Below are 25,914 nucleotides of genomic sequence, written 5' to 3' on the forward strand. Positions count from 1 at the left end.
CAACAATTTAGACACGATGAGACACTCATCATTTAGAGAAAGTTTTACATCCGTGCGGGAAAATGCATGCCACTCAAATTTCCGTATGTCAGACGAGGGTGCTGCTGGCAATGAAAACTTTGTAAGGATAACAGTCTCAGGGCTGTTATGTTAACTCTTCTCTGCACAGATTCCATTAAAATAATGCACTAATGACCCACTAAATTTTTAGAAAAAAGAAGTGTCAATGACACTCCTTTGAGTGTGTGCAAATATTGTAAACATTGATCGCCTATGGAAAACTCTTTGCACTATCCACTCAACAGTTTGTGTTACTTTTCCATGACATTTTGAGGCCAAACTCTTTTCCCCTTTGCTGTTTTTATAGTTATTTTATCATCATCAGCTAACAGATGCCATTTTAAACAGTAAGTCAGGACTTTCCATCTTGAATACACATTCCACTATCTTCATACGTATAAGTGCTGAGGATTTTCACATTTTCCAAGTTTGAGAAACAGGTTTCTGTTCAGCTATACTTTAAAAGTGAGGCACATACAGATAAATTAGCTCAAGGTAATCTGTATATTAAATGTTCCCATGCAATTAGTCTCTGGAACTTGGAGGTCCCATGACAATCTGGCTAATAGCAAGTAAGATGCTGAGCGAAGCATACTATAAAGATCATAATTTGATGCACCCAAAGTGAGTGTTAATCAATTCTGTTACAAAATTAGAAGTTACAGACCATGATTATCTATTCAGAGACTTAAGGGTTCACGGAGGTAAAATTGTTTAGCAAATATGCTCTCACCGCCTAGTTCTCTTGGCAGCTGTAAGTCATCAGGGGTGAACTAACTGCTCGCTCTCAGTTTGATAATATGGACGTTGTGCCTCTGGGACAGACATCCGAGCAATTACACCCAGCCTAGCAGAAAGCATCTGTGACTTCTTGTGCAAAACAGCCCCAGTAAAAAAAAAAAAAAAAAAAAAAAAAAAAGAAAAGAAAAGAAAAGAAAAGAAAGAAAGAAATAGAGAAATAATAAAACTTCCCTTTTGTTTATTTTTTTAAAACAAATTTTGAATAAACGCATACCCTTATTCAGCTGTAGTCCAGCTAAATGGATGTGTGAGATGACCCGCAAGTTATGATAAAGGCATAGAGGAGTCAGGTGAAGTACAGATACTTCACAGGACAGAGTAGTCATTAATCACTAGGCAGGAAGCTCCATTTTCTAAGGCCAATGGAGGCAGACATGGATCCCATAGGGAATCAACTTCCAGATTGACTTCCCGAGCGCTGAGCTCTAGGCCCCACATGCCCCCTGGGATTTCCTCTGTCTCCCACCCAGGACTACATCACCATTGTTAGAAATTCTATTTTAAAAGATTTGCCTACACAACACTAATTCCTTGCTGGAGTTTTTATTACCCTTGGTTTGGTATTGTTCCCAAAGTATCATAAAAAGGTTTTAGATGACTGATATTTACTATGGAATGTGAAGGCATATATATTGCTCCAGGGCATGATGATGGGGAAAAGGAACGTATGTTTCTTCAATCCTCAGACGCCTTCCAGAATTATAGAAATGCACTGCACTGCATAAAAGAAAATTCACTTAAAAGCAAAGTTTTGAAAAATGTTATAATTCAGTAGTAAGCCATGCCCATCAAATGCTAGGAAAAGAAGATGTATATCCTGCTCAGTAACCCTGCTCAGAGGCCTTCACCTTGGCAGCTTGATGATGCTTTATCTAAAAAATTAAAAAAAAATCATATTCTGCTGTCTTTCAGATCAGCTATTCATTTGTAGTAGATGCCAAGACCATATAAATAAGGGCTCTCATACTCTAGGCAATATCTTCTAGCCATTCTGAACATAAGGCTTGATGTTGCACCTTTTATTAGCAGCATCACAGTTCTTGCTAACTTTCTGCATGAAGTTTTGCCCTATATTGCAATCAACACATCAACCACACATACTCTGTTTATACAACAGACAGACTTTAATTTTCAGTACTTCTCGCTGCTCATACCTGTCCACCCTTATTTGCCATTAAAACCTGCAACAGGCAGATTGAAACATTGTCCATCCCCCTTCTACTTCAGCAGGTAAAGCTCCATTACTAAATACCAAGGGCAACCTTGCAGGTGGGTGATTAGAACTGGGTATCCCTAAGCAGTATTTTTCTTTCTTTTTTTTTTTTTTAAGCAATCTTTTTTCTAAAGAAAAAAGAAAAGGTACTATAGAGCATCTGGTCAGCAGTCAGGCTCAGGAATCAGGCTACCTAGATGCAAAGCCACACCTCACCAATCATTAGTTTGGGCAGGTTACGTAACTCCCCTCTATATTTACCTCCTTGATGGAAAAACTGGTGATAAAATAGCATACTTGTCTCATATTGCAGTTGTGAGAATTAGGTGCGTTAGCAACTTGTAAGATGTTGAAAACTGTGCTTGGCACAAACTACGCACACGAAAAATATTAGCCACTGTGTAACCTCTTTGCCATGTGATTGTAAACCTTGGAAGCAAGGAATCTTCATATTCTATCCACCGATTTCACCAGGACAGAATGCCCACTTTATATTAGGTGTCCAGTAAGCATGAAATGAATGAATGAATGAGACATTGACATTTTTTACTGTTGGCAGAGGCTGATATTTTCACATATGCAAGACGTTGTTTCAAACAATGTGGGGAATCGAATACGCAGTTCATGAAATCTGCCTTCACAAATTCGAGGAGTCGTACATCATTATCAACATAATCCTCTTTTTAAAAACCACCACACTAAAAAATAAAATATAAAATAAAATAAAATAAAATAAAATATAAAATAAATAAAATAAATAAAATAAAATAAAATAAAGCCACACTTACTCTATGTGGCTTTGTCATGCTATTTTCCAGATGCACATAAGAGAAGAATTCATAACAGTTTGATATAGTAACATTTATAAATGAGTAGCACATCATGCAACATCTTAGAAAGCCAAACATTTGCCCAGTAGATACCGTCCCTGAAACTTAGGAAAATGCTCTGTGTTTTAGTAGGAAAGTTAGAAAACAAGACTGTCAGCAGGGATGAGGTCCTTTGACATGGAAAAATTGTTTTCTGGGGAGAATAACCAAGTAAGACTCTGCTAACACTCCCCTCAAGTCTTAAAAAAAAACAAACAAACAGAGAATGATAGGACATTATGTCAAAGAAGGAGGAATATAGTTGTTCCCAGGGCGGGAACAGTGGTGTTTATCTCTGTACGTGATATATTGTAATCTGAACAAGCCCCAATTTCTTGGAGGGATGATCATCAAGGCATTCGCTTTGATTTTCTTGCAGCCACAAAATGTCACACAGTGGATGCTACGGAGTCTGGAATCTAAGATAGCAGGGATGCTCCACTTCTAATCTTCATGGCCTGGTAAATGAAGACAAAGAATAAAGACTCCCCCGAAGAGTAAGTTTTTCAGACATTTATACAATCTTCACTCTGAATGTATGGTGTATGCTGACTATATTTTCTATTAAACTTTAAAAACTTATATTTTGCCAAGGGTGCTCCTAAGGGAGTCAGGATTATATTCTTGGCACTTGGGGAGGATGATGTGGGCTACATATCCACAGTGTGGATACCTCTTACCTCGTGACCTTAGATGGTTAAGAGAACCATTTCACTGACCTATGTGCTCTGTTACTCTTTTCTGATTTTCCTGGATCAGGTTTATTTTATCAGGTACCCGAGTGTATCTCTTCCCTCTGCAAGCTACGAAATTGGTAACTGCTTTGTGGTTGATGTTTTGGAGGCACTGAATTAAATGCCTTGCTGTCCTCCTACCAATCGCTACTATAAACCATATCCTGCTAACTCCTGGTGTATATTCATCCCATTGAAGTGTAGGTTAGTTTTTGGTTTGCTAACGGAGAAAACAGTCACACCTATACCGAAATGCAACAAGGAATATTCTACGTGCTGTTAAGAAAATATCTCTGAAATTAATTTCTAACTTACAAATGTCAATACATTTGCAATGGGCATAAAAGTAAAACAATTAGAGGAAGACAAAGTTTTACAAGAGGCTCAAACTATTATTTCCAGTTTTTAATCATTTGAACAGTATATTAGAAAAATCAATGACTACTAAGGCTTTCTACATTTAACCTATGATCAGAGATTAGCAGTTACAAATTCTGGCTATCTTGGAAATATATCTAGTTGTTTGAAATAATCCATACAAGCAGTTTGAAAAATTTTATGAGATACTGCCTTCAATAAGCTGCTAGGTCACCCACATTTTTCTCAAGATACAAAGTCATAAATTTTGTGTGTCAAGAGTTCTTAGTCTTACAGCAGCTATTTCAAAGAAGTGCTTATTATGGTAAACATCGGGTAAGTGATTAAATATTTTAAAAGAATGGGAGGCTTTCATGAAAAGGAGATATTTATATAGATAAAAGAAAGACTGGAGGGAAAATAATATGTTTGGAGGTTGGTATTGGGGGATTCCTAGAGCTAATAATCGGTGATTAGATTATTGCCAATAAAAGACTAGATAAACTAACATGGATTAATACAGCAATCTGTAGCTTTTTAATACTTCCTCAGGAAGCACTACTGATTCTGGAAATAGGATCCTTCGAGTGTGACAAAATGCACGATTTGTGCTTCACCATTAGTAAATGGGTTGATTGGCAGACTTTGGTATTTCCAAAGTGCTTCCAGATACAACATGAAACTGAACAAGGAATGGCTTAATGTCTTCACTGATGAGTCTTCTAGTCAATTAACTGAGTAATGAGGTAACACTTGTTTGTGTGCAGCCATTTACAGAGGCAATGCATTATAAACTACAAATACTAACTAAAGGGAATTTTTAAAATGAATATACTATAGTCCATATATTCAATGATGTAATATTCCCTTCAGGAGAATTGTACTGGGACGTAAAGGATAAGGAACTGTAGTGCTCTAGGGGCTTCTTGACATGGATCCCCAGGATGCTTGGGCAATCGGCCTTTGCTCTGCTTCTGCTCCCCTGAGCCCAGCAGTGCCGGGTGGTGGCACTCACACCTGGGCATTGTGGCAGTGCCCCAGATAAGCCTGCAGTTGACTAGGCACTCCTGGGCACAGGGGTGGCTTCTGGCAAGTATGTAGACAAGTGGAGCCACAATGGGCAGCTCTAGCTGTTTGCAGAAAGGGTGGGGCCAGAAGTGGGGTGGGGGGGTCATGCTGCCAGAGAGATATAGTCCACCTCATTCATGTCCCTGCTGGTGAAGGGCATTGAGCCAGGGAGCTCTTGCCTTCCTGGGATTATGATACTGATTTCTCTGCTGGTGCAGCAACCTCATACTACTTCCTTAAAAAAGACACTGTTCGTTGATTTACTCAGGAGTAGTCTAGAACACATGTGTCCACCAGCCAATACCATGCTCAGCAGGAAGAGATCTAATTATTCAAATAATGATGATAAACTAATTTTTAAAATTCCATTTTGAAATGTTTGGGTCCTCCCTCCCCTCCCCCCCCTTTTTTTTTCAGCCAGTCGAGACTGCTTGTGGGAATGGCATGACTGAGAATTGGTTCTGCAACTCTTTATACTTGTACATACAATTTTTTAAAGGCTGAATTATTTTGATGGAAATGTAGCCTGGGATACTGACTCAGAAAATGAGTTGAAAGATTCAGAGAAAGCATTTATATTCCCTACTGATTGAGATATGGGTTTATGTTCTATGGGAACCTCTGATTTGTCAGTTCTTCTGGGTGAATAATGATGTCGACTCCAATCTACTTCACGTTTTAACAAGATTTTTCCTAAAAAGCATGTGATAAACACCTGTATTGAGTTTGATGCTGTAGCTGGTGATTTTTTGGAACTGGTAGATGTTTAGTATTGGATTACTCAGAATGTTCCTACTGATGACAAAATACACTAACAAAAACCAATTCAGACCAGTCTATGAAACCATAATTGTAGAAAAAGTACAAACATATACATTTTCATATTTACAGTAAAGATTAGAAACTTTGAAGAAAGTGAATCCAACTAGCTTTATGATTTGCTCTGACACATCTTAGGTGACGCCTTAGTCTGTCCGGGCTACTGTGACAAAATATCATAGACTCTGTGGGTTGTAAGCAGTGGAGATTTATTTCTCACAATCTTGGAGCCTTGGTGTCTGCGGTCAAGGCACTGGGAGATTCGCTGTCTGCGGGGGGCCTGCTTCCTGACTCACAGACACCATCTTCTTGCTGCATTGTCAGTGGCAAGGGAGGTGGGTGTCTAATCCTATCATGAGGGCTCCGTCTCTTGACTTAACCACCTCCCAAATATCATCCCCTCCAAATACCATCACATCGGGCATTAGGATTTAACATATGAATTTAGGGAGACTTAATATTCAATCTATAGCAAATGGCCCGTTGAAGGGAAAGTCTTTGCCAGAAAACAGAGCACGTGAGATTTGGGATCATTCCACCCCAAAACCAGCTGAAATGGCATATTGTCTCATTGAGGGATTAGAAAGATGTTTGTGGGCTTGGCACATATTAGGAAAAAGAGGTAAGTACAGCTACTATTTATTAAGAAGTTGTTCAAAGACAGAGCATTTGTCTTTTTAAATCCCCCCCCCCTTTTTTTTGTTCTTTGTTCATCCCCAACCAACCTTCCCTTCGGCAACCACCAGTTTGTTCTTTTCATTTAAGAATCTGTTTTCATTTTTATTTGTCTCTTTGTTCATTCATTTGTTTTGTTTCTGAAATTCCACATATAATTGAAATCATATGATATTTGTCTTTCTCTGACTGACTTCGCTTAGCATTATAACCTCTAGCTCCATCCCTGTTGCAAATGGGAAGATGTCTTTCTTTTTGATGGCTGAGTAATATTCTATTGTATATATACCACATCTTCTTTATCCATTCATCTACGGATGGACAGTTAGGCTATTTTCATACCTTGGCCATTGTAAATAAAGCTTCTATAAACACAGGGGTGTATATATCTTCTTAATTTAGTGTTTTTACTTTTTTTTTTAAGATTTATTTATTTATTTATGACAGACATAGAGAGAGAGGCAGAGACACAGGAGGAGGGAGAAGCAGGCTCCATGCAGGGAGCCCGACATGGGACTCGATCCCAGGACTCCAGGATCGTGCCCTGGGCCAAAGGTAGGCGCTAAACCGCTGAGCCACCCGGGGATCCCCCCTTTTTTTTTAAGATTTATTTATTTATAGTGTTTTTACTTTCTTTGGGTAAATACCTAGTACTGGAATCACTGGATCATACACTGATTATATTTTTATTTTTTTGAGGCATTTCCATACTGTTTTCCACAGTGGCTGCAATAGTTGGCCTTCCCACCGACAGTGCACTAGGATTCCCCTTTCTCCACATCCTCTCCAACACTCGTTTCTTGTGTTGTTTGTATGAGGTTATTATCTTATGTATATATAAGATTATAATTATTATTTCAATTAAAGCAATATTTATTTATGTTCTATGAATATATTGAGAACATTTTCCTTGCCAAGCCCAGCTGAGGGCTGCACAAGCATTGCCTTCCAACTGTCCCAGAAAACAAACAGGACATCTGATCACAGTGCCCAGGAGCAGATGTGCCTGAAGCCACTGAAACAGCAGAGGAGCCAAGGACAGAGTCAGCAGGGGAATTCAACTTTGATTATCCAACAAAGAAGTTTCTTTTTGATCATGCCCACATGTCACCAAAACAAGCAAGTTCAGAATAATTCAAGACAACAATGGATAAAACATTGTTAAAACAAATGAGTCTTATTCTAGCACTGACTGCCCTTTCTAACCATCACAGGACTAACTGGCCTTTCAACCTGATTTGTGTCTCTAGTTTGGTGGCTACCTGTTGTACCTCGAGTGAGAGTTTCAGGGACCTTTCTTCCCTTTCTGATTCTTCACTTTTGGAGATATGAGTGATGCCAGCACAGTGTCCTGAAGTCTTTAGTTATCAACCCCACACTCTCTTTTTATTATTTATTTATTTATTTATTTATTTATTTATTTATTTATTTATTTATTTATTATTTTCTATTTATTTATTTATTTATTCATTATATATATATATATATATAGAGAGAGAGAGAGAGAGGCAGAGATACAGGCAGAGGGAGAAGCAGGCTCCATGCAGGGAGCCGACGTGGGACTCAATCCAGGATTCCAGGATTGCGCCCTGGTGTCAAACCACTGAGCCACCCAGGGATCCCCCAACCCCACACTCTCAACAAAATCCCTTTCTCCTATTTGACAGTTATATTAAAAGTTTTCTTCTGCTTTAAGTATAGGAAAATGAGCAGGCTTACAAAGAAACATTCCAGTATTGAAAAAGAAATGTCGGGCAGCCCGGGTGGCTCAGTGGTTTAGCTCCTGCCTTCAGCCCAGGGCATGATCTTGGAGTCCTGGGATCGAGTCCCGCATCAGGCTCCCTTCATGGAGCCTGCTTCTCCCTCTGCCTGTGTCTCTGCCTCTCTCTCTCTCTCGATCTGTTTCTCAAGAATAAATAAATAAAATATTAAAAAAAAGAAATGTAAATCACTCATAAGTACATGAAAATAGTATTAGCAAGATGTGCAAAGAAATGCAAATTAATTATTACATTTTCATCTTTTATCGAAGAGACACAGCTCTAAAACAAAAGGTGAATCTTTTCTGATCCACATGTCATACTTTTTCCCAGTTAAATCTCTGTGCATGCTAGTCCCATAACTACGTACCCAGCTGTGCCTTCTATGCTCTTTTAATTCATCTTGAACTTTGAAATCTTACCTTAAATGACATTTGCACTTTGCCTACTTCAAATGAGCTCTCTTTGATATGTTTTATCTTATCCTTTACATTTTTATTTCTTAGAATAGCAGTTAAATGCATAATAGTATGATTATCTTTGTTGCTTTTGTTCACTAGAATTTACTATATTTTTAGATACTTTGTGAACCATGGATTCAGATTTGTTTTTCCTTGACAGAGTTAAATAATTGTTAGAACATGATCTGTGTGACTTACCCATGAGTCAGTTGATAACTGTCATGTCATCCTGGAGTGTTCTCTCCTTTCCTTACAGATCTGAAAAATCCTGTCATATCTAGTTTCCATACAAGCAAGCACAAATCTATTTCTGAACTTTTTATTATGTTTCAATGGCCTATATTGTCTATCTCTGCATCTGTACCAAATTTTACAGACATAATTTATAGTATGTTAAGTATTTACAAAAATAAATATTTCCATATTTACTTCTAGAAAAAGGTCAGTCATTGTCTCTTTGCCACACCCCCTTGAATCTCCTATTCTGCTCTCCAGGGAATCTGTTCCAGCCTCTTGTCACTCTGAGATACATTCTGGGTGCTTTTTCTTATTAGGTCTATTTTCATGCCCAATGATTTTTCTCTTGAAATATATGGATTTGCTGCTTAAGAAGCTCATCTGGAATATCTTGTCAATTTTCACCGCTCCCATTTTATACATTTTATTAAGGGATTTTTTTTCAAGTTTTCCTGGACATTTTTTATCCTCTCTTCTTCTGTATGGTTTTCATTTTCTGTTTTATTTCCAGGAAGATATTAAGCACCCACTTTTTAAAAAAATTTTGATCTCATAATTCCAAAATCTGTGGTCACTACCAAATTCGATTTTCCTGATTGTGGTGACCCTTATTCCCTTCTTTACACTCCTGTGATTTGAATTGTGAATTCACGTGCTGGATGCTTTTTATGTGAGAAGAGTGAGGAATTCCTCGTACCAATGACATTTGGAAAGCAATAATTTGAAACTCTCTTATATTCAATTATTTACTTTGTTTGTTTGGTTTGTCTTTGTTTACTTGTGAAAGTCTCTGCAAACTTTGTGAATTCAGGCTCCAAATGCACTGGAGAGATGATGTGTTGAGTGGTTTTCAGCAGATGGTTTCCCTTCTTCTTCCCAGGACCAATGCTAAGACAGCCATTTCCCTCCTGACTCTCTTTGTAGGCTTATTATTATTATTACTACTACTGCTATTACTATTATTTTTATTACCAATTATTTATATTTCAACTCTCACCAAAGACATGGCTCACTCTAAGATGGCAGCTTTATGTGGAATCCTGGATACAATGTCCACTCATGTCCATTTAAACTAGAGTGACTATAAGTCATGGTTTACCTTTGCTGTTCCGGATTCCACCATGTTGAGCATTTGTTTGGATTTTTAACATTTTAAATAAAATATCGTTATAATTATTTGCCAAATTCAACTTCTGCCACAGTCTGGTTGAGTACTGTGTGAGATAGCACTATGGCCAGCAAGTGAGTGGTCTTTTTACTACCAGATTAAGTTTGAAAACTGAGCTGTGATGACCCTTTTTTATCCTCCGGTTCTTTCCAGACCTAAGAGATTATTGTGAGTGGTATTGTAAAAATCAGATAAAAAAAAGCTCAGTATATATATGCACCTGGGTGGCTTAGTCATTTAAGTGTCCAACTCTTCATTTCCACTTAGGTCATGATCTCAGGGTTGTGAGGTCAAGCTCTGCATCTGGTTCTGTACTGGGCATAGAGCCTGTTTAAGATTCTTTCTCTCTGTCTCCTTCTGCTCCTTCCCTCCCTCCCCCCAAAAAATAGAAAAACAAAAACAAAATAAAACAGTATTCTTATTATATTAAGAAACCCCTGGGGCAGAAATCCACTTGAATTGGTAGTTATGAAAGTACAATTCATATTACGTCCAAACCAACTACAGTATTCCACTGATAAAAATACAGTCTATGGTTGTTACAAATATACATATACATGTGCCTGCATGCATACATGAAAACACATGCACTCAACATTTATTATAGCTTAGCCAAACAACTAAAAAATGCATATAATGCATCACATAGACAGATGATAGACAAATAACCAGAACATCTCTTTCATCTATATGTGTGTGTGTGTCTGTCAGCATGGAAGGATACACTTCTTCCTTTCTTTGCTGCCACTTGACAAATCAATTAGAAATATGTGTGACTTTTGAAGAACTCTTTAAAAAGTTAACCTCAGTGTCTGCAATTGCATTAAACTATGTTTAGAAAGGAATCCTCTGGAATTTGGTCACATGCTGTGTAAATTCTGTTGGTAAACAGCCATAAGACTGTGTGATGACAGAAATCCCATCTATTTTCAGCTTAGAAAAGTGCTAAACACTGAAAACAAGTCCTGCAGAGAGGGAAGACACAATTTACCTTAAAAAAAAAAAAAAAAAAAAAAAAAAAAACAGCAAAAAAAAAAAAAAAACAACAACTCAGGAATGAGCAGAACAAAGTAGCTCTAGTTCAGGTGTGGTACAAGAGTTCCTCTTCTCTAGCAGCACTTTGTGATGCGTAATCTGCGGTCTCGTGAGGGAACACCAAGGTTTAATGGAAAAATTAATATTCTGTAGACAATTAGAATGAAGTTGAGAGGGTCCATGATTTTACAAAACCTAAATTTGGGGAAATATTCAAAAGAATAACACATTTAGAATAACACTGCATAACAGTGTTTGTAAAAGAAAGACTCTCATGAAAGGGACAAATTGAAAATATCCATGAAAATCTGTGGGTTGAAATATTTACGCATTTCAATATGAGAAACATTTGAATTGTGAATCTTCTCCACTTGGCAGAGTTTTCCCCTGAGCTCACCCATTGTCTCAGCATCTGTAAAGAGAACCTTCTTTTCTGTGGTCTACAGAAGAGATCAATGAAGCTGTCAAAATTTTCAAGATTTTTTTTTACCATAAATTGTGACTGGGAAGAGGATTGCAAGCAACTTTCTGAAAACAGACTCAAAATGTTGAGAACACATTTGACACACGTTGGGCTGAGAAGTTGAGCACCATGCATGTTTCCTGAACTCGTTATGAAAGTCAAACTCTGCTATTAGACACAAACAGAAAAAAATGACACTCATGAAAATAACAAGGTGTGTTAAAGGTATCGTGGATAGTAAGTGTAGATAACGTGGAAGCAATCCATGAGACATGGTCCATGTTTAGACCAATCACCTGGAGGGCAAGTATATGGAACAGAGGAAGACATAGGGGAGCCCAAAGGAGCCACACGCATAGGACACTGAGTTTAGGAGGCCCTCAAGCATCCATAAGGCCTTAAGGTGGACACCCATTAGAGACAATTCTCCGGGTCTGAGTGTTTTCTGTCCAAGAAACACAAACTCCACCGCAGCTCCCCAAGTTAAGCAGAGAGCCACATGTGGCCAGGCTTGCTCATCTTCTCTCCTTCTCCCTCCTCCTTCTCTTCCTTAAAAAAAAAAAAAAAAAAAAAAAAAACAGATTTTATTTATTTGAGAGGAGAAGAGCAAGAGAGAGAATGAGCACAAGCAGGAGGAGAGAGAAGCAAGAAGCAGACCTCCTGCTGAGCAGGGAGCCTGACATGGGGCTGGATCCCAGGACCTGGAGATCATAACCTGAGCGGAAGGCAGACGCTCAATGGACTGACACCCTGGTGCCCCCTTTCTCTCTCCTACTGCTGAGTTGTGTCTCATCATCTGTTCTGATTCTGGGAGCCACCCCAGCAGCAGGAATGGCTACAAGAGTGACACGCATGTATAACATGTGTCCATGCCCGCATTTAGATGTGTGAGCCTTCTGCCCATTGCTTCTTCTATGACTGGAATGTGTGTGACCCCCTGGAAGGCAGCAGGACTGAAGGACAGAGCAAAAGGAATCCTGAAAAACTTTATTCAGTTGAGACTAAGATCTAATCTGGAAAGGACTAAATTTTAAGTTTGAAGAAAATTACTCACTTTCACTACTGAGAAGTGAGGAGCTCACGAGAAACTTGAACTTAGTTACAAAAACATATTATGTATTTCTGTATATGGAGTTCTGAAGGTGAATGAAAAGTCCTGTGTGTGTTTTTACAGAAATATGCTCAATTATGGAAAACTGGTTTTCCTGGTGGTGGGATTTCAGGTAGATTTTATTTTGTATTTAATTTTCTATGTACAATTTACCAACAAGGTTATGAAATTTGGAACTATAAAAAAATAAGTTCAGAGTACCTGGGAGGCTCAGTCGGTTGAGCCTCCGACTCTTGATTTTGCTTTGGGTCATGATATTAGGGTTGTGAGATGGAGCCTTTGTCAGGTTCTGCACTCAGTGTGCAGTCTGCTTGAGGTTCTCTCTCTCTCCCCCTGCCTCTCCATACCCCCTCTCAAAAATATATTAATAAATAAAACCAAGAAACAAAGAAAGAAGAAAGAAAGAAAGAAAAAGAAAGAAAGAAAGAGAAAGAAAGAAAGAAAGAAAGAAAGAAAGAAAGAAAGAAAGAAAAAGAAAAGAGAAAGAAAGATAAGTAAGTTAGTTTTAACCTTAAAAATAAACATTTGATAAAACTCGTGGCCTAATGTGGTGTATTAAGCTCATCAGAAGCAGCAGTCACAACAAATTTTACTGGAACAGGAGACAGTTTCAGAGCCACAATCACCAAGTCATGATTGTGCTTGCATTTTCCATCACTTGTCTCCTTGCTTCCTGGCTTTTCTTCTCCTTGCTTGTCCTTTCAGCTTGGTGACCTGTTTGATTGAGGGTCCTATAAAAAGGTCTGATTAAAAATCCCAATAATATATAGGACTTGGATGGCAGGTAGCAAATATGCAGAGATGAGCCAGACTCAGAAATGGCGAGGCCAGTGAAGAGAGCCAGGTTACAGCAGAGGTCTTGAAAGAACATGCCTGTGTTCTCTCAGAGTCTGCTGGTTCCTTGAAAGCAGTTCCAAGGTTTGTTTGATTTTTCCTCTAGAATCTTCTTTATGAGAACCGATTGCTTCACCTGTGTATTAATTAACACTCCTTTCACAGTTACACTTCCTAAACTACAGTGACACCCATCCCCAATTCATGCCTGCAATCAAGTGGGAAATCAGCCCCGCCACGTGTCCGTGGTTTGGGGGCTTTTCATGTCTGTATCTTAACACGTGCTGGATCCAGATGAATAGATGGCTTTGGTCTTCTCAAAAGAAATAACAATGTCAACTTCACAGCTTGTTTTATGGTGGAAAATCTTTGCCATCATAGTTTTCACATGAAGATATATTTGCCACTTCCCAAACGTCAAGTCTAATAGAATAGGGATATAAATGATATATTTCTTTGTAGCCATCAACCCTTTAAGGTTATGACATGATATGACATACCTATTTGTCATGATAAAGTAAGCACTTTTACTGATGTCTTGAAATTTTTTTGATGGTTTCAGGTACTGAAAGTAGTCTGAGTTTACCATGTATTGTATGCATTTATATAGCCTGTGTCTCTTAGGTCACACGTAGAGTTAATTAAATTGCTACCAGTGCTATGGCTCATTATTTTACTCTAAAAGCAAGACTTATTGAATCTTTATATTTTAGGTGAAAATAAAAATAAGCTTTCAAAAATAACCAAATGAATGGGGTGTAATCTAACAGAGAGGATGAACATGGCAGTCCTAACTCCTTTCTAAAAGTAAATAGGGTTAGTAAAAACTTTCGTTGCTTGTATAAAGTAAATCAATTGTATACAAAACCACTTCTTTAAACAAAGAAAGGAATACATTGAGCACTAAATGTTTATAAAGTTAAAACAGTGAATATGCAAATGTCATGACTCTTATAGCAGGTTGTCATAAAATAAAAATTTGAAGGAAATTTCGAGTTAGAAAAACCTGTTTATTTTTCTATTTCTTAAATCTTTCTTTTACTGTCTTCATAAAGTGAAGAAACCAATTTTCATTCACCATTGAATCACTTCCTACTTTTCTAAATAGTTCTACGGTTGACAAAAATAATTAGAATGGTTTATCTTCATAATATGAAGGATTCATACCAGAAAAATGAGAATATTTATATTTTAGCTTTCTCTTTGTCAGTGGTACCTAAGTGAGTTTAAATTTGATCCTGCAAATTTTCCCAAATAAGAAAGCAGATATTCCTTTTGGATATTATTTTTACCAGAATTTCAAGTACAGCTGGACTTAAAATGTATAAAAAAGGAATCACCTCGCATCTGCTCTCCTCTGTGACCTAGCACTTCTGCTACTAACTACATTTCCTTCCCAACTCCTGACACTGAATAGCATGTGCAATACCTTTTTTTTTTTTTTTTTGCAATCCCTTTTGCATTAAAAACTCTACAGTATTGGGGTACCTGGGTGGTGCATTCCATTATGTTTCTGATTCTTGGTTTCAGCTCTTGGTTTAGGTCATGAGGTCAAGCCCCAGGTGGGGCTCTGCGCAGAATCTGCTTGAGACTCTCTTTCCCTCTCCCTCTGCCCCTCCCTTCCCCCTTCTCTCCCTCAAACAAATAAATAAATCATAAAAAAGTACTCTAAAGTATTAAAAACATAAATTGATGCAACCTGTAAGAAAAATAGGATGAATGTTACTCAAAAAAACAAACAAACAAACAAAAAACAAAAAAAAAACCTAAAAATGGAACTACTCCATGATCTAGCCATCTCACTTCCGAGTATATAACCAAAGTAATTGAATTCAGGATCACAAAGAGATATCTGCATTCTCAGGCTCATTGTAGCATTATTTAGAATGACTGAGACAGGAGAACAACCCAAATGTTGATCTAAAAGCAAGTGGGTAGAGGCAATGTATATCTAGTTGGTAGAATGTTACTCAGACTTAAAGAAAGAAGGAAACCTTGGCCTTTGTGAGAACACAGATAAGCCTTGAGGAATTTATGCTGAGTGAAATAAGCCAGACACAGATGCAGAAAAAATACTGTATATCTTACTTACATGTGGAATCTAAAATAGTCAAACTCCTGGAAGCAGAGAGAAGGATGGTGACTGCCACGGGCTGGCAGAGGGGAGACCAGGGAAATGCAAAAGCCAAAGCTTACAAACTTTCAGTTCTCTGAGATGAATCCATACAAGAGATCTACTGTAAGCATGGAGCCTACACATGACAATATGGTACCGTACACTTAAAAAAAAAATGTTAAGAGTGGGGGATCCCTGGGTAGCTCAGCAGTTTAGTACCTGCCTTCAGCCCAGGACGTTATCCTGGAGTTCCAGAATCTAGTCCCACTTCGGGCTCCCTGCATGGAGCCTGCTTCTCCCTTGGCCTGTGTCTCTGCCTCTCTCTCTATTTGTCCCTCATGAATAAATAAATAAAATCTTTATTAAAAAATGGTAAGAGGGTAGGTCTTATGTTAAGCATTCTTATCACAAACACAATAATGACTATAAATAGGGAAGGAGGAGACTTTTGGAGGTGATGGATATGTTTACCGTCCGACTTGTGGTCATGCTTTTACACGTGCGCAATTATCTCCAAACTTAAGTTGTACAGCTTTGTGTGTATCAGTCATGCTCCATAAATGCCTTAAAAATACTCCGCAATGTAAATATCATTATGCACCTTATACAATTGAATTTACACCAAAGTTTTTTAATCGAAATATAAGTACTGCGTGGTGTTGAATTAGTTTCAGGTGTACAACATAACGACTCAACAATTGTGTACATGAGTCGGTGCTCACCACGATAAGTGTAGTCACCACACAACGTTAATACATAATTATGGACTACATCCCCTCGGCTGTACTTTTCATCCCTGTGATTTCTTCATTTTATGAGTAGAAGTTTGTGTCTCTTAATCCCTACAGATAACTGCTGAGATCTGCAAACTGAGGACTCTATTGTCACATCAGCTTCAAGTCCCTGTCTCTCACACCTTCTACTCAGGAATGTCCAAGGGATCACGATTTTGTATGGAGAATGGGTCATTAGGATGCTTAGAAGGTTTTTAGAAGGGCCACCTGGGTGGGTCAGTGGTCCTGGGATCGAGTCCCACATCAGGCTCCCCACAGGGAGCCTGTTTCTCCCTCTGCCTGTGTCTCTGCCTCTGTCTCTGTGTCTCTCATGAATAAATAAATAAAATCTTAAAAAAAAGAAGATTTCAAGAAGGGGAATATGGTCTGAGAATCATATTTATATAATAAATATAATTACAATATAATAAATATAACATTTATATATAATTATGCTTAAATACAAATACATTATGCTATGATTCAGGTTAAAATAGGAATCTTGGAAATGCTGCCGAATGGCAATATTATCTTCCTATCGTGTGAGTGGTGTTTAGTCGTGAGATGGAAGCAGCTAGAAAGAGCTGCCTTCTTTGAGTCATGCTCAATTAAGTGAACACTTGTGTTAGACCTACTTTTCCTTTCTACTCTCCACCCTGCAGAGTTTCTTCTTTCGAGGTAAATTCAGTCTTCTTGTCACTACTGTGCCTTGGCAGAGACGTGGCCTGAAGTGAACATCCATCTACAAAGGCAGAAGAGAGCCACTGACTTCAACGACAAAAAAAAACAACATAATCCAATGACTAGAATTTTTCTTTTTAAGTTCTGTGTCTTACTTACTTGAGGCCCTTTTATGTCAATTATGAATACAAAACATCACATTTCCACTAAAATAATAATGGTCATTTTATTGTGCATGCACTTACCAGGGGCCAGGCATTGGGCCAATTATTTTATTATCCAATCTCCATCCAGCCCCAGGTTGGCGGGGGGTGGGGGAGGGGGTTGTTAACCACCACACTCAAGTGAAGATGCAAGTGGGCAGAGCTGTGTGGCTCAACCTCCTCAAGGCTGAAAGCTAGTGATGTCAGGACTGACACCCAGAACCCAGCCTCCTGGGTGGGTGCCGAAACCGTGAGGTGCCACCACCCTTCCCCTGGACACATGCCCTGCTGAGGTGCCCTTCACAGTACCTGCAATGGGGGTGAAATTGGTGAAGGTAAATGTCACCAACAGGTCACCTTGTGCTTTTATTTATTTTTTTTTTCTCTACTTCAGTGCAATTTTAAATTTTGTTCTAGCAAATTCTGGTTTCCTCCCCCACAATCTCAGTCAGAAGGCCCTGCAAGTGTGCTGTATTTTTCAGGACAGCATTTCTTACCTGTGCTACGCTCCTCCCGCTGATTACAGTTGGAAAATGGGGCCCTCTATCAAACATAAGATTTGTAAAGGCTGGTGACATTTAATCATGCCTGCTTAAAGATCTTCAGATTTGTTTTTTTTTTTTTTTCACATCCAAAATCTAATGGGATGATAAATATGAAAACATTTACAAATAATTGGTGTTCTATACCACCTCTCATTCCTGAGAAATAGGGGAAGGCGAGGTTGAACTCACAGACTCCTTATTCTCAGAGAACATCCAAGATTCGGCAATTATGCAAGACAAACACAGGATACAGGTTTTATCCAGGTGGCTGGACACAGGTACTTTTCACGCCCTGACGTTAATAGTGGATTCATACTGAACCAGCATCTCTGCAAAAGGTGGCCGTCCTGGAGGATTATGCTCTTTTCCTATTTGTGAATATTCTTTGGTAACAGCTTCTCTCCGTTATTATCATTTACATAGAAAATGTGACAGCAGATGTTAGAAAACATTTTTCTTTGAATTTTCATGTGAGATATCCACGCAGTGATAGCTCACTCTCTGTAAGAATTTCCATCCTGAAAATTAGTTGGTAATTTCAATTTAGAAATCTAATAAATTTTTCAAGTTCCTAGCACTATTTGAAGTCACCCATCGGTGAATATTTTAGAACTAATGTGATGACTTTCTCATTTATATGATTAAAAATTACATTGTTATTATACACAGTTGCTTTAACTAGCTTTTTTTTTTAATAAAAATTAGTTTCAGCTCACCAATGGATCCTCCCTCCTCCAGTACATCTATTCTAATAACCCAGATATGTGTGCATTTTTATTTTTATGTTCGATATGTATATTTTAAATTTAGGTTTTATACAAAATATTTTGTTTTTATCTTTTCTGTATTTGGAGATTGTATATATATTTGGATACATGTGCATCTGTAGCTATATAGAGAGCTATCTATCTATCTATCTATCGAGATATATATATATATATATATATATATATATATATATACACAGATCCTAAGGAAGTTTTGAAAAACACAGGAGGTTGTTATCAGTAACACTTCTGAGGGATTTTTGAAGAGCAATAAGTGGATAGGTTTTGATTCATGGGAAAGGCCAGCGCATTGGAACAATCTGAGATTAAACACAAGTAAAGGAAAAGGAAGTAAGCACCTGGGTTTCCTGGCACCCCTAAGATCACTGGCAAATGAATGGAAAGATGTGGAGATTGGTCCAGTGTCCCACGTGGGAAAGGAGGGCAGCGTCTGTGCCCAAACTGCTCAAAACTCCTCAGCATGCATGGCCTTTGTAACCTACCCTGGGAGGAGAAGAGGGAAGGGGGCTGCATCTCACTTCATTTCGTGCTGCTTCAACAAACACAGGTGTACCAGTGGAAAAATACCTTTAAAGCCACAAACGCCTCTCAAGGATGAAGGATCCTGTTCAAGCAGCCAGCTAGAGGTTACCTGTGGGTTTCTGCTGGGTCTTCATGTATCTGACACAATGACTAAATTGTGCCTGTGTTCTGCTGAGCCCAACAGAATGGTTTCGGTATGAAAGTGTGGTCCTGGAGGCACGAGCTAATTTCTACTGCATAATAGAATGTGGAGACTTTGGAGCGGAGGTGGTGGGACATCCTGGAGGTCGAGAAGGAAAACTCAGGAAAGACAGCAGCAGATGAGAGAAGCCAGCAATGTGCTGCAAGACTGGTGGGGCCACACTGGGCACAACAGTGGAAAATCCCAGGTCCCTGTCCCTGAGGGAGAGAGAGTCCTAATGAGAGAGGGGCAGTAGATTTAAATGGGTTCTCTTGCTACTGTGTATGCTCAAATCCAAGTCCTGAAACCTTCAGCAAAAACTACTGCTTTCTCAAACACTTGTGTCACTGTGTGTGTGTGTGTGTGTGTGTGTGTGTGTGTGTTTATGGCGCTTTGTATTGCTTTTTTTTTTTTTTCCTTTCATGATATCAAAGAAAGGGCCCCAGTTCCCTCTCTGAGGGAGAAGAATTGAATTTGCTGGACACCAAATGATCAAAATTTCAATTTGGCAGAAGCAGGAGCTAAGACGAGACTCCTGGAACATGAGGAGATCCTTGAGTTTTAACAAATCATAAAATATGGATCAAGCTGGTATTCTCTAAATATGAAATAGCAAGACATATCTGTGAGATTTGGGTTACCCAGAACAGGGGAAATATGACTCAACATAATAGTAAAATCCAGAAAAGACATACTCTGGCTTTCCAATAAGGCTTTGACCACTTCTAATCACTTCCAAGTAGCTACTCATCTTAATGGAAGCTGTCCAGTCTCAAAGATTATTGGAAAACTTGGGCCATACATGGGTAGCACCTGAGGAACATTGCTAGAGTACGAAGGCTATATACCTGATGGTCCATTGTGTTTCAGCCAAGACTTCAGTGGTGCAGGCAGTAGGCTACAAGTGGTGGGGACTTTGCTCCAACATCATACCTAGACAAAGGCTTCCTTGAATGGGCCCCAACTCATGCCCCTCTGTTGACTCCCATTCATGGATCATGATATGAAGCTGTCCTGGGAGCCCTGTGCTCCCTCCTGCAGCACCTGGATGAAATCTGTCTTTTTTGGGGGGAATCTGAATATACTCAATGTGTTGTTTGTTTATGGAGATGCTACGAATGACTCCTCTAGATCCTATCCAACCTCTCCTGACCCCTTCTTCTGCAAGAAGGCCTGGTGAGAAATGTGTATAATAATTCCAAAGCTTAAAAACAAAATAGTCAATGTAAGTGCTCATCTACTCTTTCCTTCCTGACTCTCCTGCCCTTTGCCGACATACTTAACACATGCTTTGGCCTTCAAGGGGGCAAGTAATCCAAGTTTGCTATACAGAGTGATATGAGAATAAATATATAGAAGAAAATATTTGCAAAGCACATATCTCATATAAGGCTTGTGTCCAAAATATGCAAAATCTCTTAAGTCTCAACAGTGAAAAGTTAAGCAATCTAGTTGAAACATGGGCAAAAAATATGAATGTGAACCTCACCACAAAAGATTTAGAGGTTGGGAAATAGGAAAAGGTGCTCCACATCATTTCTTACTAGGGAAATCCGAATTAAACTGCACTGAGATACCACTACCCATCTATTTGGGTGGCAAATTGGGTGGTAAAGCCTGTAAGATACCAATTGCTGGTGAGGATGTGGGTTATAGGAACTCTCATTCGTTGCTGGCCTAAATGCAGATTGGTACAGACATTTTGGTAGGCAAATTGATAGTTTCTTATGAAACTAAATATAGCTTTAGCATACAACCCAGCCAGGTACTTACCTAATTGATTTGAAATGTACGCCCACACAAAAATCTGTAAATGAATGTTTAAAACACACCTTTATTCATAATCTCTCCAAACTAGAAGCAATCACCATCTCCTCCTACAGGCGAATGGATAAGCAGCTTGTGGTACATGACACGGTGCGATGTTATTCAACAGTAAGAAAGGAATGAGCTAGCAAGCCACACAAAGCCATGACTATATTGTAAAAGCATATTGTTACATGAGAGAAATCATTCTTAAAAGGTTAACTACTGTAGGATTCCATTTATGATATTCTGGAAAAGGCAAAATGTAGAAAAGATAGATCATGTAAATAGATCAGTGGCTGCTAGGAGTCCAGGAAAAAGAAGTGTTTGAATAGGTAAAATGAACAGAATTTTTCAACATGGTGGAACTATTCTGTATTATACTTAATGGTGGGTACAAGACAGTATGCATTTGTCAAAACCCATTGAACTTTAGAGCACAAAGAGTAAACCTTAACATATGCACATTTTAAAAGAGCATTTAGGGAGAAGAGGATTCTGGGATGGAATGCAGAATGTGACAAAAGGATTTAACTTATTGTAAATGTATGATACAATCTCACTGAAAGGGGAAGGGGAGAAATGCAGACTGAAGTAATTTTTGGAAGAAAGTAAGAGTCCAAGACTATAGAAGAAAGGAGCTGTACATAAGCTCTATAATCCAGTAAATAAAGCTGTTTTCCATGTTTGTGAAACCTTCACAATTCTGAAACCACTATCCATGTATTCTGGGATTGAACAATCAAATGAATAGATGTGAATGGTTGGGGTCAGATATGTCACTGTTGGATTGGGAAGTTACAGAGAAGTAAGAGGGAAGAGGCTAGAAAGATCCATGTGGTGATGGATCAGAACTGGACACATCAGTATAAGCTCAGGTGTAGCCTAACATAGGTTCAGATGGCTCCATACGGCAGTATTTATAGATATGCACAGAGACACAGCTTAAAATCACATTATTTCCTTGCTCTCTCAGTGGACAGCCTAAATGCAATGGCACACCTCACACACGGATCTTGATTTCTAATATCATTGTCCAATGAAAGGAACCAGGGCTTCTTGGAAAAATGGCTGATGCTAAGACTGGGGCAGGAAATGGACAACACAAGTCTGGGGTACCTTGGAGACCAGAAAATGAAGATGTGCTCGAAAACAGAAATCAAAGCCCTACATAGATGGAGGTGTGCTGTAAGCACACAAGAGCCAACTGAAAGACCCCCAGTGGCTAAAGCCGAAATAATGTGAGCCCCTCAAAATAATAATAATGTAGTAAGAGATTATAACCTAATATGTAAATTAATGCCTGTGACTGATTTGTTTCACTTAGCATTATGCCCTCTAGGTCCATTTATGTTGATGCAAGTGGCAAGATTTCATTATTTTCATGGCTGAGTTATATGCCATTGTGTGTATACATATATACTACCTCTTTTTTTATCCATTCATCTATTGATGGACACATGGGTTGCTTTCATATCTTGGCTATTGGAAATAATACTGTAGCAAACATAAGGGTGCAAGCTACTTTTTGAATTGGTGTATTCAGTTTTTGAGAGGTAAATACCCTGTAGTGGAATTACTGGATCATGTGATATTTCTATTTTTAATTTTTTGAGGAACTTCCTTGCTGTTTGCCAGAGATGTGCCAGGTTGTATTCCCACTATATGATTCACTCGTATGTGTAATTTTAGTAGCAAAATAAATGACCAAACAAAGAAAAAAAGAAAGAAAGAGATAGAGATAGACAAAAAACAAACTCTTAAATACAGAGAACAAAATGGTGGTTGTTGGAGTGGATGTGGGTGGGAGATGGGCGAAATAGGTGATGGGGATTAAGTGTACATTTATCATGATGAGCACTGGGTAATGAAGGGAAGTATTGAATCACTATATTGTACTTCTGAAACTAATATAACCCAGTATGTTTATCATACTTGAATAAAAATTTTTAAATAAATTATTTAATTCCCATAGGTACATACTATAATAATAAATGATTGTATAAGTAAATAATGAGCCAGAATAGACATATCCCCTGTTCAGAATTCCAAATGATTTATGTAGATCTATCCCCTTCAGGCAGAAGGAGCATCACTCTCCATTTCCTGAGTGTGAACTACACAGACTGTCCTCTCTCCAAAGAGTAAAGAATGCAAATGGAGGAAAAAGTAACTTCCAGTGTTGAAACCTTCCACACCTACCTCAGCCAGGTGATCAAGTTTAAAATCAGTAATCACAAATTGAGTTGATAGTACATAAATTTATGATGTCATAGATGCCATTTTATCTCAGTGGCCTTCTTTGCCCAAATCCATGACCTCAGTCTAATTATGAGAAAAACATCAGACAAATCATAAAAGTCGGGCATCCTACAAAACACCTGACCAGTGCTCCTCAAAATCCTCAAGGTCATCAAACACAGGAAGTCGGAGAAATTGTCACAACTAAGAAGAGCTCTCTAAGGAGATGTGATGATTACACGTAACATCGTACCCTGAATGGGATCCAGGAACAGAAAAAAAAAAAAAAAAGACAGTAGATAAGAATTAATGAAAAATGAATAAAGTATGGGCTAATAATAGTGTAATCTGTTCACTAAAGGGAGATGTTAAGAGAGGGAACTGGATGTGAGGTGTATGGAAACTCTACTATCTTTGCGATTTTTTTTCTGTGAATCTTAAAGTATTCTAAAATTCAAATATAAAATGCACAGATAAATTATTTTACTTAAAATAATGTTTTTAGGAATTTGTTTTCATACATCTTTTGAGTAATATTGTTATCTGTGGCTGTAGAGGAACACACATTTTACTCAAAATAATTTCAGGATAATTTTACTTAAAAATAATATGTTACCACCCTCTATCCCTGTATGTTCTTATACAGCCACAGATAACAGTTTTCCTTCAGAGAAAGCAATGCATGAAGACAAATTCCTAAAAGCAATATAGTAAACTCCTGAAGAACTTTTCAAATAAATATTCTTCCAGCAATCCTCTCTCAGAAAGTGTCTCTGAAAGGCCCCCACTTCTGGATGCATTTCCCCACCCCTGGGTTCAATTACTGTCTGCATAGCTCATCTTATATTTTTACCCCATTGCTTCACGCATGCCTTGTGTTCCCTAACAAGTGTGTTCCCGGCCTGCTGAGGAGTTTTCTCCTCCTTGGCATCCATTCTGTGTCTAGCTCAATAGTAGGCCTGTAGGAAGCCAGCGGATACTTAATGAATACTCATTTATTCCCTTAGTTTTGTTCATAATTTGTCTTGTTTTTTTGTTTTGTTTTGTTTTTTTTAATGTACAAGTTTCTTCTGCAAGTGCTTGGTCATAAGTTGGCAGTAGATGCTTCCCACAGCGCACAAATTGCATATTTCGGGGCCCGGGGTTTGAATGGGTTCCATAGCAATGCATTCTGTCTGCTGTCCTCCTCTTTAGGAAAACTGGGTAAAGCTGGGTTTATACAGACCCTCATTTTAATTTCAACATAAATCCAAAGCTAAGAATTTCAAATGAGTGACATTGACTGGGGCACACCTCCTTCCTCATACGACCTGTTGGAAATAGCTTTCTTCTTCTCTCCTACTGAGCACAGGAAGGTACGCATAGAATTGGCCCCTGACATTTCAGTGACTGTCTTAGAGCCAGACTGGCCTCTCTGCAGAAATGGCTGTGCAGCTGGCAACCACTGCTTTTTTGAGGCAGGTTGACTGTAGTCAATGTTTCCCTGGATCACAGTTGCAACTTCCAGAATGTTGCTTCTTATGAGTTTTAGGTCAGGGTTTTACAAATGTCTACTATGGCTCCACTCGAAAGTACCAGTTTAAAGAGCAAGCTCTAAACTCCACATTGGAACTTTCTAAATATTGAGTTCAAGTTATGTGAAAGGGAGAGTTTTTAAATTTCCTCATTTTTAATAGTTGCCTTCACAAAGCCATGCTACGATTTTAGTTCATGATATTCTCACATCAGACCAGCAGGGAAGAGTGTCTCTATCTCAGGAACATGTTGTAGTTAGACTGTTTATTACATGGGTGGTGGGAAACATTTAAATGGCAAAACTGCACGATATTATACCCTGGAAAAAAAGAGAAGAAGGAGTACGAGGGAATAAGGATGTTTGATTTTGCAATTCAAGATGGATTCATCTAATTTTTAGAAATGATATAAGATGATGGGCTAAAGATCCTCAATGAATTTGCATTACTTACGCTAAAAGAAAGTAAAGCTTGGAAGATGCAGGCAAACACAGCTGCTGTTGACAACAGAGCAATCTTATGAACAGGTGACCCCACACAGCTTCATTAAGGACATAAAGTGCGTTTGAGCCCCGTGGCTCAGTCGGTTAGGCACCTGACTCTTGATTTCAGCCCAGGTCATGATCTCAAGGTCGTGAGATTGACCCTCATGTGGGGCTCTGTGCTGGGTGTAGAGCCTGCTTAAGATTCTCTCTCTCTCTCTCCCTCTCCATCTGCCCTTCCCACACTCACCTTTTTATAAATAAATAAATAAATAAATAAATAAATAAATAAATAAATAAATAAACAAACGAACTGCCTCAGATTATAGCATTTGCATGGATTTTTCTGAGGCTGACTTGGAAACAAACAAAAAATGCTAGTATTTAGAGATTAAGA

Source organism: Canis lupus, chromosome 18 (assembly GCF_011100685.1).
Source record: "Canis lupus familiaris isolate Mischka breed German Shepherd chromosome 18, alternate assembly UU_Cfam_GSD_1.0, whole genome shotgun sequence".
NCBI classification, from domain to species: Eukaryota; Metazoa; Chordata; class Mammalia; order Carnivora; family Canidae; genus Canis; species Canis lupus.